Consider the following 15,037-nt stretch of genomic DNA (forward strand, 5'->3'; position numbering starts at 1 on the left):
CAAAAATATGACCCTAGTGAGGCCCTAGGCCTCTCTACTTATACAATTGAAGCTACCAAAAAATTCTTTAAAATCTAGGAGGCTTGGCTCCCAAAACTCGAGATAATCATTAGTTATCCTCCATTATGCTCAGCTGCCTCCTAGTGCATTGATTTGGTTCTTTGTACTCCAAGCCAAATGAACAGGAATTTGAAGTGTGGAGCAATAAATGAGGGAAATTCCCTCCTAAAATTCCTCTCATTTGTCCACTTCTAGTTATTTCTGCGATTTGTCCACTGAATCTTTGACTTTGTTTTCAAAATTCATTAATAAGCTACATTAAACATACATCAGACCACATGGCATCATAACTAACTCAACTCACTCCATAAGCATAAATATAATCAAAAAACATACAATAAGTTAAGAGAATGGTTGATTTGACTATGTTAGGAGGTAAAATGAGCCCATATAATTACCCATTTATGGGGCTCATCAAAATGTAGGGAATTCGTGTATGAGTTACAAACTATGGATTCCTCAATTGGACTCCCCTAAAGGAATCCATCAGTTAATGAAAATCCTCTCGTCTCTAACAAGAAACAGATCTCAATATTGGGAAAGAGGCTCAAACAGATGATGTATATTGAATCATATTGATGTATGTCATAGTTAGACATATTGAATAGGAGTTTAGAACTTGTTTGTGGACAAAGTCACAAGCCCAAATGATGACAACATTGCGTGCATTATATTTATGTTTCATGATTTTTTATGGTTTTGGTAGGCCTACATCTTCATCATGTCCAACTTCTCACCCCGATCAAGGGGGATAGCACAAGATTTGAACCCAATATTTCTAGTTCGATGAGACTTCATTTCCACAGATATTGCTAATTGAGCTACCCTAAGTAGACTTTTTTTGGTTTGTTGTTATTTCTCTCATTAATTTTTATTTTCTCTCTCATAAAATTTCTACATATGGTTTCATAACCAAGAATGGGATTTAGGGGGATGCCTCTATTATTGAGAGTATATTTGGCTTGGTATATGAACGAGGTAGATGAGTATGACAAATTTTGGATCTGGTAGTTAACTCAAATATCATGAAGCTAGGAGCGTGAAGGAAGATTTTTCGCATTGAACCAATAAGATATTTTCTGGATCTTGCACATGGTGAAAGCATAAGAGAAACAAGGAAAAAGGGTCATGGAACTAGGAATGGGTTCACTCTAACAAAACCAAGTGGCATATAACTACAAGTTTGAGAATCTGAGGGATTAAGGAGGCAACTATGGTGCTCAAGGACACCTTAGTGGAGAACAATTCCCTGGACCTCATTGTTCAGAAACTTAACTAACTCATTGAGAGAAACCGCGATGAGTTAGTTGTGGTTTATATTACCCCTGACAAAACATGATTATGGTTAGTCTCACCATGCCAGTTCATATGGGAGTAGATAAAGCTATTATGGTGGAATACACCCTAAGAGAAAGAGGAAGAATTGACAAAGGACAACAACAAGAATGAATTTGTTGGTAGTGGATGAGTGAGTAGGGATAACAATGAAAATGTGCTCAAATTCTTTGGTTAGGGCTTCACCCCACATAAATAGAAATACTAACCTATTAATGTTTGCTTAGATGCGGTCTCGATTAATTGATCCCCCTCCCCCAACAAATTAAGATGGAGGGTGATGAAGGAGGTATAAAATTTCTAAGTTGGCTAGTTAAGGTTCAAGTAGTAGCTCAATCGTGGCATGATCCTGAAGGCTCACAGTAGAATGTTCGATATGTTGTAATAAGAAGAAGATCAGATCAAAGATGAAGACCTTTGAGATGAGTTCAAGCATAGGAAATGAAGCAATGGCTCATATTTATTTGTATTCATGGGAGTGTTTGTGTGCAGGTTGGTAATTCATTCAATCACCAAGAAGACTCTATGGGGTCTCCATCTCTAGAAGTGGTGAATGTTAGTTCTCGTTCTCTTTTCTAGAAGGATTGTGTATGAATGGATCGTTTGTATTGTAATATTCTCTATTTGTGGTGGGGACTCGTTCTCATTTCTTAGTATTCTTTCTTCAACAAGAAAGTGAGGATGGAGTATCATGGTCATTGTGTGGACAAGTTGTTTCTCAAAGCTTGTAGGGATGTTGTATTGGGTGTTGGGTTATGTTATATTCTTTCCACGACTAACCTACGTAGTGAACCAGGGGGTTAGAGGGGGTAGGAGCCTCCCCTTAGTTGCATTGATTGAGTAGTGGAGGGGTCATGGGGGGGCGGCAGCCCCCACTGTCTAGGTGGTTTGAGGGGGGCGGATATCTACCCTCTATGGGGTCCAAGGCAGTGCCTCGAGAAATTTTTTTTTGGACCCTATATTAGGTTGGGCGAACCTACCTATGGTTTTCGGTCCATGGTTTTGGACGTGATGGTTTTCGGTCCATGGCATTGGATGCTTCGGCATGTATAAATATGTACTGTAACATTGAAAGGAACATAATGAAAAATCAAGCTGGTAGTCTTAGTTTTGGGATCCAGCGGAAAATCACTTTGTATATGTGTTTTATGTGTTATGCTCTCGCATTGTTTATTTTATGTGTTTAAGAATTCGTATGTAGGTAATTTCTGTATGGGGTTAAAACCTACATTTGGTATTGGAGTTGTTTTGGCTTCAAGGGGATGCCTTTCTTGTTGAGGGGTTTTGCTCGGGCCTATGGTAGACCCTGTTCAGTGGGAGATCTGTGAGATTGATTCTGGTGGTGAAAGAAGATGGCGAGCAGTGGAAAGATAGAGATAGAGAAATTTAATGGTCAGAGTTTTGAATTGTGGAAACTCAAGATGGAGGATCTGTTGGTGGATGAAGATCAATGGATCACGGTAGATCCGGGTACTAAACCAACGGGAGTGTCCGATGCAGAATGGAAGAAGTTGGATCGAAAGGCAAAGAACATAGTACAATTGTGTGTCTCAGATTCAGTATTGTTGAATGTATCAGTGGAAGCTATGACGAAGGCTTTTTGGGACAAGTTAGGGACTTTGTACCAATCTAAGTCTCTGGTGCATAAACTATTCTTGTGGAAAAAGGTGTATAACTTGAGGATGAAAGATGGAGACTCCACAAAAAAGCATCTAAATGCATTTAATACTATGGTAAGTCAGCTGGCGTCTGTTGATATTAAAATTCCAGATGAAGATAAGTGCATCAATTTATTGTGTTCTCTACCAAATTCGTGGGATAGTTTGTTTATTGTAATAGGTAGCAATGCAACTACCTTGCATTTTGATGAAATAGTCTCATCCTTGCTGATGAAGGAGATGAGATGGTAAAATATGGAGAGCCAGAATGGTGATTCCTTGTCTATACGAGGATGGTCCCAGAATAAAAACAAAAATAAGTCAGCAAGTGGGAGATATAAATCTAGGGGAAGATCTAAATCTCTAGGAAAACCTGTAAAGGTGCTATGCTAGAAATGTGGAAAGGAAGGGCACTTCAAAAGGGACTGCAAATCTAAATTTCCAGATAAAGGAAAGAGATCTGATGATACTCCTTCTGTAGAGGCAAAAACCACCTCAGATGAAGGTGAGGATGTGTACTTGGCTTCTTCAAGTACACATGTTGATCATGAGGCATGGTCGATTGACTCAGGTGCATCATTTCACTTCACTCCCCATAGAGAGTGGTTCTGCGAGTATGAGAAATGCGATGGTGGTGATGTCTTCTTGGGGGACGACAGGAAGGCTAGAATCATTGGTCACGGAAATGTAAAGTTGAAGTTGCAAGGTGGAAGGGTTAGAACACTTCTGGGTGTTCTGCATATTCCTACATTGGCTAGAAATATGATTTTTGTAAGCAAGTTGGATGATGTAGGTGTAAAAACAGTGTTCGAGAAGGATACCTTCAAGATGGTTCAGGGAGCACTGGTATTGTTGCGAGGAGTTCAGACTAGAACTCTGTACAAGCTGTAAAGTAGCATTATTGTTGATGGGTGCAACAGTTCTGTGGTTCCTGAAAGTGGAGCAGAAAATCTAGTGGTCTCTGGAGAGAATACCATGTTGTGGCATCAAAGGCTTGGACATATTAGAGAGAAGGGACTTCGAATACTTCATGATAAAGATATGGTAGAAGGTATGAGTAATAGCTCTCTGGACTTTGATTTCTATGAAAAATGTGTATATGGGAAGCAGAATCGGGTGAGTTTCCCCTCTGGTGGTAAGAGGGCGAAACATATATTAGAGCTTGTGCACAGTGATGTGTTTGGACTTGTGAAGGTTCAATCATTGGGTAAGTCTATGTGCTATGTATCATTTACAGATAACTTCTCAAGGAATACATGGATATATTTCCTTAAGAAGAAATCTGAAGTCTTTGACAGGTTTAAAGAATTTAAGGCTCTGGTGGAAAACGAGACAGAGAAGAAGATAAAGGTGCTGAGGACAGATAATAGTGGAGAGTTTTGCAGTAAGGAATTTTAACAATTTTGTAATATGTGTGGTATAGTATGGCAGAAGACTACTCCATATACACCTCAGAAAAATGGAGTTGCAGAAAGAATGAACAAGACATTGATGGAAAGGGAAAGAAGCATGCTCAGTGGTACCAGGTTAGGATAGGAATTCTGGGTAGAGGCGGTGGAGACAGCATGTTACCTGGTCAAAATATCACCTTCATCAGCGTTGGAGAATAAGACTCCACAAGAGGTATGGACTGGTAAGAAACCCTCTCATTCACATCTGAGGGTATTTGGATGTGATACATATGTACATGTTCCAAAGGAGAAACGAACCAAGTTGGATAGTAAATATGAAAAGTACATATTTATTGGGTATAAGGATGGTTTAAAGGGTTATAAGCTTTAGAACCCAGCAACAAGGAAGGTTGTGTACAACTGAGATGTGGTGTTCAGAGAGATGAAATATGTTATTAAACATGAAATCCAACCAAAGTAACCTAAGAATATAGAGTTTGAGCTAAAGGAGGAAGAATCAGACTTTACAATAGAAGAGGAATCAGAAGATGAAGAGCCACAAACTCCAGGTCTGAGAAGATCAGTTCAAGAAAGAAGGAAGCCAAAAAGGTATAGTCCATCTGCTTTCTATTCAAATTTTGCTTTATCTATTACTAACGATGATCCCAGAACTGTGAAGGAAGTAGTAGATTCATAGGATGGCAAACTCTGGAAAGAGGCCAAGGTTGATGAAATGGCATCTTTGCACAATAATGAGGCTTGGGATCTAGTGGAGTTTCCGGCTGGAAGGAAACCCATTGGCACCAAATGGGTGTTCAAGAAGAAGACAAATGCAGAAGGAAAGGTGGAGAAATACAAAGCTCGGTTGGTAGCAAAAGGTTATTCCCTAGTGTCGGGAATTGGTTTTGGTGATATTTTTTCTCCCGTTGCCAAGGTAACTTCTATTTGGTTACTTTTATCTATTGCTGCTGCTTTTGATTTTGAGGTAGAACAGATAGATGTGAAGAGAAAATTTCTTCATAGGGATCTGTAAGAGGAGATCTACATGAAGCAACCTGAATGCTTTGCGGTGAAGAGTAAGAAAGAACTAGTATGCAAGTTAAAGAAATCTTTGTATGGGCTAAAACAGTCACCAAGGATGTGGTAGCAGAAATTTGATACATTTATACGAGGACTTTGCTTCACTAGAAGCAAAGCAGATCACCGTGTGTATTTTAAATTACTTGGTGACCATGTTATTTATCTGGTCTTGTATATGGATGATGTGTTGCTGGTTGGAAATGACAAAGAAATTATCCATGATTTGATGACCCAATTGTCCTCCAAATTCGACATGAAAGATCTTGGTGCTGTAAACTATATTTTGGGCATTGAAATTAAAAGAGATTGGACAAAGAGGAAGCTCTGGTTAAACCAGAGGAAGTGTGTCAAGACAATACTGCAGAGATTTAATACACAGGATAGTAAACCGGTGAAGGTTCCTATTCCTGTAGGTGTAAAGTTATCTGTTGAACAATTTCCCAAGACATAAGAAGAGGAAGAGGATATGTCCCATGTTTCATATGCAAGTGCAGTCGGTAGCCTGATGTATGCAATGGTCTGTACTAGACCAGACATTGCACATGCAATGGGATTATTGAGTAGGTTTATGTCAAAACCAGGGAAGGAGCACTGGGCAGCAGTGAAGCGGGTTTTCATGTATTTGCGTGGCACTAGTGATTATGGTTTGTGCTACCAAGGAAGACCAGGATTGCACAGAGTGTTGGATATCCATGGATTTGTTGATGTATACTAGGCTAGAGATCTAGATCAAAGAAGATCTACAAGTGGGTATGTGTTTAACCTATTTGGAGGTGTAGTTAGTTCGATGAGTAAGAAACAATATTTAGTGGCACTATCAACGACAATGGCAGAATACATGGCATCCACCATGCAAGCAAGGAAGCAATTTGGTTGCAGATATTGTGTTCAAGTATGGGGTTAGTACAGGGAGCTATAAGGATGGACTGTGACAACAAAATTGCAATTTTCTTAGCAAAGAACCCTGCTTACCCTTCAAAGATGAAGCACATTGATGTTCAGTGTCACTTTGTGAGGGATATGATAGAATACAAAAAGGTGTTGTTGTTAAAGGTGGACACTTTGAAGAATAATGCAGATGCATTGACAAAATCTGTGAGCTCTAAGAAGTTCTTCTGGTGTAGAGAAACAATGATTGTTTCAGGGCTAGAAAAATGACTAAGCTCTAATGTGGCCCCTTGTGGAAAGAAAACAACAAGTGGGAGAATGTTGGGTTGTGTTATATTCTTTGCATGACTAACCTACGTAGTGAACCGGGTGGTTAGAGGGGGCAGAGCCTCCCCTTCGTTGTGCCGATTGTGCAGCGGGGGGGTCACAGGGGGGGTGGCAGCCCCCCCCCTGTTTGGGGGTTTTGAGTGGGGCGGGTAGCCCCCCTCTACGGGTTCCGGGGCAGCACCTTGGGAAATTTTGTTTGGACACTTTATTAGGTTCGGTGAACCTACCTATGGTTTTCATTCCATGGTTTTGGATGCAATGGTTTTCGGTCCATGGTATTGGATTCTTTAGCATGTATAAATATGTATTGTAACATTGAAAGGAACATAATGAAAAATCAAGCTGGTAGTCCCGGTTTTGGGACCCAGGGGAAATCTCTGTGTATATGTGTTTTATGTGTTATGCTCTCGCATTGTTTATTTTCTGTGTTTAATAATTTTTATGTAGGTAATTTCTTTATGGGGTTAAAACCTACATTGGGTTCTTGGTTTAGTTCCCACATAGACATAGAGGGTGGAATCATGGATTTTGTTTATGTAGACTCGATTTTATTACGAAGGCAAGGGTGTGCCTATGGTTTTAACATATTTGAAAGTGGGATAAACATCATATATGGGAACATCAACACAAGATACCAAAGCCACAATGCAAGCACTAAGGCTTTAGCATAGTGAGAAGATGGAAGTTAACAGTAATAAAGAAAAAATAAAAATAAAATATTGTTGGGCCTTAGTTTTGGTCTTATTTTTGCTCAAAGAAACTTACTTATCCATCTATTTTCCATCCATTTTCCCTTCATTTATCCCATTTTGATGTATATTTGATATCCATTCAGGTTTTTATTTTCAATTTTTCAATTTCTAAAGTTTTTATGAAAATTTGGTTTTTAGTGCAAAATTGGCAGATTCAGAAATTCTCGTAATAGCTCTCTGGTTGATATGGTTGCAGAACACTTGGGCACGAATGGAATGCATGGATGGATAGCTTTGGAACTAGGACTAAGCCAGAAATGCTTAGTTTGAACAGAACAAGCTTTATTAGGCCCATTTGGTGCTAGTCAACCATGACTAGTCATGCAGGAATCCCATAGAAATAGGGCAGTTTTGAGATTTCATAGGAATGTTCATCTTTCTTGGGATGGGGATAATGAATTCGACTTAGATAGGTGGATGAGAGTAGATGGGTTTGTTTGAGTGAATATAGATCAGTTTGTTCATGAAACTTCTTATTTAAAGCCAAAACTTTGATGGCTTATGTATTGATTTTGTGATATACTTTTACGCTGTGACATCTTTGGATTGAGGAGTTAATTTGAAGACTTGTGTTATTATTATTTTTCTGTTCAATGATATGGATGTGTGACTGATTTAAGCTTCTGATATCACCTCTCAAAGTGTGCAAGGCAAGGGTGGAGGGCCCCCATTCCAAGCTAAGTACACTTCCTTGTTAACTAGTTTCAGTTCCTTGTAATCTGGTTGATTGTAGCACTGGTTTTTCAAAGCTTTATTTCAGTTTGCTTTATGGTTTATGCATAGTGATTGATTTCATTAGTTAATATCTTATTCATCACTTTATTGAGTTGGAAAAACAGGTGTTCAAGTTGGGCATCCCTTCTGCTAAAATGATGAATCAAAACTAGTTTCTCTTGTTTGCATGCAAGTAGTTTTACTCTCATTGAGATTTGGATATTGAGCTGAATGAATTATGATGGAATATCTTATGTGTCTCTTAAGTTAAGAGTTTCTTTCATTAATAATTTATCCATCTTAAGCTTGTGGTTTCAATCTCGGATTCATTAAGTGATAATTGAGGTGAAGGTGGACTTCTTGAGGTCAAGAACCCTTTTCAATCTTTTTCTCTTTTTAAGCTGATTGAATTAGAGTTGTAGGATGTATTACGTTTAGATTTTGAATAACTTATCTTTCAAGGTTTGATTATATCTGATCTTCACATACAGTGAACTTGCCTCAAAGCATAAACAACCTGGATTGATAAGAAATAATTGTGTTAATTTAGGTCCACAAATTAGCTCAACAAATATTATTATAAGGGAGTCAAAATTATTACATGTAAATGGGCATACTATTGTAATATCTAGTAAGGCATGCATACTGCTAGGAAATTTCCTATAAATTATGGTGAGGTGATAGGGGGCATGTTGAGATAACAAATCCCATTGGCCTTAGCATATTTAGAGAACAAAATTCAATAGTAACAATTAAAAAAATAAAAATAAAATATTATTATAAGGGAATCTAAATTATTACATGTAAATGGGCATACTATTGTAATATCTAGTAAGGCATGTGTACCCGTAGTAAATTGCTTGTAATTTTTGGTGTTAGATCTAGGTGATAGGGGGAATGTTGAGGTAACAAATTCCCTAGGTATAAAATTTGAGGGGGGTAAGGGATACATTGAGTATGGATGATTCAGTTCATTGGTTTTACCAGATTTAGTCACAAAAACCCCAAGTAAAGGTTTAAGGGGGGATTGTTATGTAAACTTGTCTTGAAGAAAGAGCCAAAGTTGATTGGGTCAATAGTAATGGTTTTGGGACCATGTTTCTTAGGTTTACCATTGATTTTACCCATGGATTGCATCTAATGGAACCTTTAAAAGGATGGGAGGAAATCTATTGCAATGGTCCAACGAGTTAAGTGGTGGAGGCTCACTTTGTTGGCTTGGTCACGTTTTTGCCAAGGATCTATTGGAATTTTTGTTGGTTGGATTTTTCATTACAGTTATAGTCTTCCTAGGATAAAAAGTGTGTGAATTTTGTTTTATATTTCATGATTGTTGTTGGTTTATTATCAATTCTCTCATTAATTTTTATTTTCTCCCTTTTAAAATTTCTACATAATAGACAGAAATATTATATCAAATAATATTTGCCATGTCAACTGACGGAAGGACTTTGATTGCTCTTTCCTATGGCAATATCATATTTATTCTTCCTTCTTTTTATTTTGTTATGTCCTCCTCTTTTGTTTAACTTGCAGGTCTCTTCTAGTCCCTCATTTTGCTTTTGCTCATTGACCTTTCAATTTTTGTCAAATCCCTTTTTCACTCCTATGGATTATGGTGAATATGACCTAATGTACTAGAAAGTTAGCCCTCCCCATGCACCTATTTACTACTACTAGCATGAATTATTTCCTTGTTATGCTCTTAACCTGCAAAATAATACCCAGATACAGAATATGCGAAGAAAAGATACCCAGAACACAGAATATGCGAAGAAAAGATACCCAGAACACATAATAGCAAAGATTTTATTATTCAAAGAGCAATTTTCACATGGCTCTTCGAGGGGGCAACCTCCAATAGAGCAGAGCTCGATTACAAAATAAGACACTATGCTCCTCGCAGGGAGTCTCTATCCTTTATATATGACTCATACATGCAATACCACGGGCCAATACCGTGGGTTTTATTAATACCATCTATCTAATACTACCGCCCATTTGCAACTAACTGTGGTCCAGTCATTAATTTCGGCTTAAGCACTTACAAATATTAATATGGGCTTTATTGACTCTTGACTATGACGTGATCCCATGACATAAATAAGGGGGTTAGGGTGGGACCCTAACATTCCTGTTGTGGGATGTTCATCGTTATCCACCTATGGAAGGCCGCCTCTCACTCCAAGATCATACCCTTCTCCAACAGGTGGCACAATTCTTGACTCCTCCCCTGGCTTATCTTATCCTAGCCCCTCTCACTCGTCTTTTCTCAATTCACTCCCTCCCTCCATTTTTCCTCTCCAGATCTTGGTTTCCCCCTTGTGTAATTCCCCTTTGAATATCCATAGCCCCCATTCGAATTGGTGTGCCCTATGGTGTAGGAATTTACAGGGTAAGTTCCTCAGAAAGAATACCAAAAGGACACCGCTCACAACCAGATCACAGATCAATACACCAATATTTTTGACGTGGTTAAAACCCTCAAAGAGGGAAATAGTCCATGACCTGTCCCAACGTGGGTACTACAGGCAATTTATTAATCAAAGAATCAAAATTTACATAAGCTTCTCTCATGCACGGATTACCCGAACAATGACCCTCCATGCGCTTTAAATAGAACTCATGGACCAATCGGGTGTCAAGCCACGGATCAAGTGTCGGTAATACCAAGGAGAGAATGAACCGTCAGATCACTACATATCGTGACCATCGGATTGTAAGTTAAAAAATGTACAACGGTAAAGAAACACACTTTACCTAACTCTATACCTAACTCTACACTAGACCAAGTTGAACTTAACTATATCCTATGTGTCGGAATATCCTAACATCCCCCCTTAAGAACAACTTGGGATAGGATTGAAGGATTTACAAATATGACACAATAGGAGAAGGAAGGAGGCACTAGAGCCTATCCCCCCTTAGTGACAACTTCCTGAACTCCAAGCATATATCGAAGTTTAGTGAACTTCGCCTCTGTGAGAGCCTTTGTGAAGATGTCTGCAACCTGATCATCTGTTGGAAAATATTGCACTTCAAGAACATGGTCATGAATGAGCTTTCTGATGAAGTGCATGTGTAGTTCAATGTGTTTGTTGCGCTGATACTGGACTGGATCTTTGCATAGCTGAATGGCACTTTGATTATCACACCAAAGTGTGGTTGGATGCTGCTGCTCAAAGCCAAACTCTGATAGGATCTGACGAAGCCACAAGGCTTCCTTACTAGCTTCCACGACACCACGATACTCTGCTTCTGCTGACGAAAGAGAAATGGCAACCTGTTTCTTACAATCCCATGTAATAAGTCCTGAACCAAGACTGAAGACATAGCCGGCAGTAGACTTCTGATCATCAGGGTCACCAGCCCAATCAGAATCAGTGAAACCAACTAACAGAGGAGCTTCTTTGGCACTGTAATGAATCCCAAACTGTACTGTACCTCAAACATAACGAAGTGTTCTTTTAGCTACTTTCCAATGACTTTCACGGGGGTTTTTCATAAAACGAGTAACAAGGCCAACAACAAAGGAAATATCAGGACGAGTATGGGTTGAATACAAGAGTTTGCCGACAAGTTGACGGTATAAGGTAGCATCAACTTCAGGAGAAGTACAAGAGACTGAAAGTTTTACTCCAGACTGAAAGGGAGAAGGGTCTGGCTTACAGTCTTCCATGTGAAAATGACGAAGAATATCACAAGCATACTTGGACTGGGAAAGGAAAATACCCTCCTGGGATTGCAAGACTTGAAGACCGAGAAAATAGTGTAAGTGTCTTAAGTCTGTCATTTCAAATTTCTTTTTAAGGCTGGACTTCACATGGTTTATAAGGTTAGGATCACTACCAGTAAGAATAAGATCATCAACATAAAGAACAAGGATGATAAGAGAGTTGCCCACTTTCTTGGTGTAGACAGTATTGTCAGAATGACACCTAGAAAAGCCAGATTGTAAAAGAAAGCTATCCATTTTGGCATACTAAGCCTGAGGAGCTTGCTTGAGGCCATAAAGGGATTTCTTAAGTCGACAAACAAGGCTGGAGTCTATTTGTATGAAGCCAATGGGTTGTTCCATATAGATTTCTTCCTGCAAGTCCCCATGCAAGAAGGCAGATTTAACATCCATCTGATGGACTTCCCATTTTAAAGAGGCAGCAAGGGAAAGAACAAGGCGGATAGAGTTCATTTTTGCAACAGGGGAGAAGGTTTCAGTGTAGTCAATGCCTTCAACCTGTGAAAAGCCCTTAGCAACGAGACGAGCTTTATGTTTATCAACTTTCCCATCTAGTCCATGCTTGGTTCTATAAACCCATTTACATCTAACAATTTTGCGTCCCTTTGGTAGAGGAACAAGATCCCATGTATCATTTGTCATCAATGAATGATATTCTTCATTCATAGCTGCTTCCCAATGTGGATGGCCTGAAGCTTCTTCAAAAGTGTCAAGATCATGATTTACTAGAGCTTTAGCCAGTAAAGAAGAGGCTCTTTCAAACTGAGAACGTGTACGTCGCTGATCTGTAGGATCACCGGCAAGATCACCTTTTGCATCCCGAGTAGTACGGACCCATCTTGGAAGTTGAGGATCCTAAGAAGGTGGGGGAGGATTATCATCCTCTCTTTCATCATCTGAAGAAGAAATGTTTTCAAAAGTAGAAGAGATAGGAAGAGGTGGCACATCTGCCGGACTAGGCTCGCAGGCCGATTTATTTTCATCAAATTTTACATCTCTTCTAATGATAACATTTTTGGACTTAAATGGAATAAGTCTATAACCTTTTACATCTTCAGAATATCCAACAAAAGTACATTTCTCACTCTTAGGGTCTAAAACTTTATGCTTTTCATCTAGAATATGGGCCCATGATTCACTTCCAAACACACGAAAGTGACTTACATCTGGTTTAATGGAACTCCAAGCTTCTTCTGGAGTGATATTCTCTAGAACCTTAGTAGGAGTGCAATTGATTATATAATTTGCACAATTAATTGCTTCGGCCCAAAACCTAAGACTGAGTCCTTTAGATTGCAGCATACAATTAGCCATTTCCTTTAAGGTGCGATTTTTCCTTTCAGCTACAACATTTTGTTGTGGAGTGTATGGAACAGTATGTTGCATTTGAATTCCATTTTCGGTGCAAAAGTTGATGAATGTGTTTTTAACATATTCTCCACCATTATCAGTTCTTAGCTTAAGAACTTGATGTCCAGATTGTTTTTTAACAAAGGCTTTGAAGGCCAAAAAAGTGTTAAATACTTCGCTCTTGAGTTTTAAGAAGTATACCCAAGTGCGTCTGGAGAAATCATCAATGAAAGTTAAGAAGTGCTTGCAGCCAGAGAATGAAGCAACAGGAAGAGGACCACATAAATCACTGTGCACAAGCTGTAAAGGGGCTGAGGCGTGCCAAGAGGCACGTTTGTCAAAACTGTCCCGATGATGTTTTCCGAGTACACATCCGGAACAAACACCATCTCTGCAAGATACCATAGGAAGACCTGTCACCATATTTTCTTTACATAGATGCTGAAGGGAGCGATAGTTTAAGTGACCAAATTGCTCATGCCAAAGTTTTCTCACTTCATCATTATGAGCAACAAATACTGAGGGAAGATTTGATGACCCAAAGTTGTGAAACTTATACAACCTTTTGGAATCATCAGCAAGACCAGTAGCTAGAATCTGTTTAGGATCTTTTAGATCCTTGATTACAACATCATGAGTTGAAAATTCAACAATTTTACCTTCACCTGAATGAGTTATCTGATAGACAGATAGAAGGTTGCAGGATAAGGTTGGAACACATAATACATCATTAAACTGATCATTGTCTAGATGAACAGTTCCAGTCCCTACAACATTAAGAGATCTATCATCACCAACATATATATTTTTGGTGTTACAATCATTTAAAGAAGAAAACATGGCTTGGTTTTTGGCCATGTGATAAGAGGCTCCAGAATCAATGAGCCACTCATGAGAATGAGAAGAAGAAGAAGATACATTTAATGCATAACCAGACTGAGATGATTGACAACGACATGCAGAAAGTTCCATTTCGGAAGTTGAAGTTGAAGTAGGCTCCACATGGATGTTATGTTTCTTCATTGCGGCTTCCAAGGCTTCCATCTTCTTAAAGCATTTAGATTCTAAGTGGCCATCTCGATTAGAAAAGTTACAATGTCTATCAGTCTTCTTTCATTTGTTTTTATTGGTCTTATCATTTTGCTGAAATGATCTTTCATTTTGAGGCTGAGATGGTTTAGGACCATTCTTTTGAGGATATGACTTCTTAGGATTCTTTGAATTTGGTTGCTGCTGGGCGGTTAACGCTTTTGTGGAAGAGTTTCCAAGATTAAGAAGACCAAGGTGTAAGAGTTTTTCTTGTTCTCTTATTAAGGAATCACAAAAGGAGTCAAAGGAAGGCGCCTTGTAGTCTTTTCCTTGACAAATGAAAGCTTCCCTTGTAGAATGGAAAGTGGAAACAAATACAGAGTAGGCTGGTCCCAACTTAGTAAGGATGGAATAAATAAGGTTACCATCTTCTTTCTTAATTTTAACACCTTCCAAGAGATATTTAAGGGTCTTGAATTTGGACAAGAAATCTTCAATGCAAGAAAAATTATTAGGATCCAAAGTAAGCAACTCATTTTCAAGTTGATGGGCTCTAATTTCATTTTTAATCCCAAAAACTTTAGCGAGTTTTTCTAATGCTTCGTGAGGAGTCTCAAGTTCTGCAATGTGGAATCTAAGATGAGGAGAAATAGACATCCCTATCAAACCACGTGCTTGATCTTGTCTATTTTCCCATTTTGCAGCCTTGTCTTCATC

Source organism: Pinus tabuliformis, chromosome 1_2, assembly GCF_031772625.1.
Source record: "Pinus tabuliformis cultivar Carrire ecotype Pingquan chromosome 1_2, CPIR1, whole genome shotgun sequence".
In the NCBI taxonomy this organism is placed as follows: Eukaryota; Viridiplantae; Streptophyta; class Pinopsida; order Pinales; family Pinaceae; genus Pinus; species Pinus tabuliformis.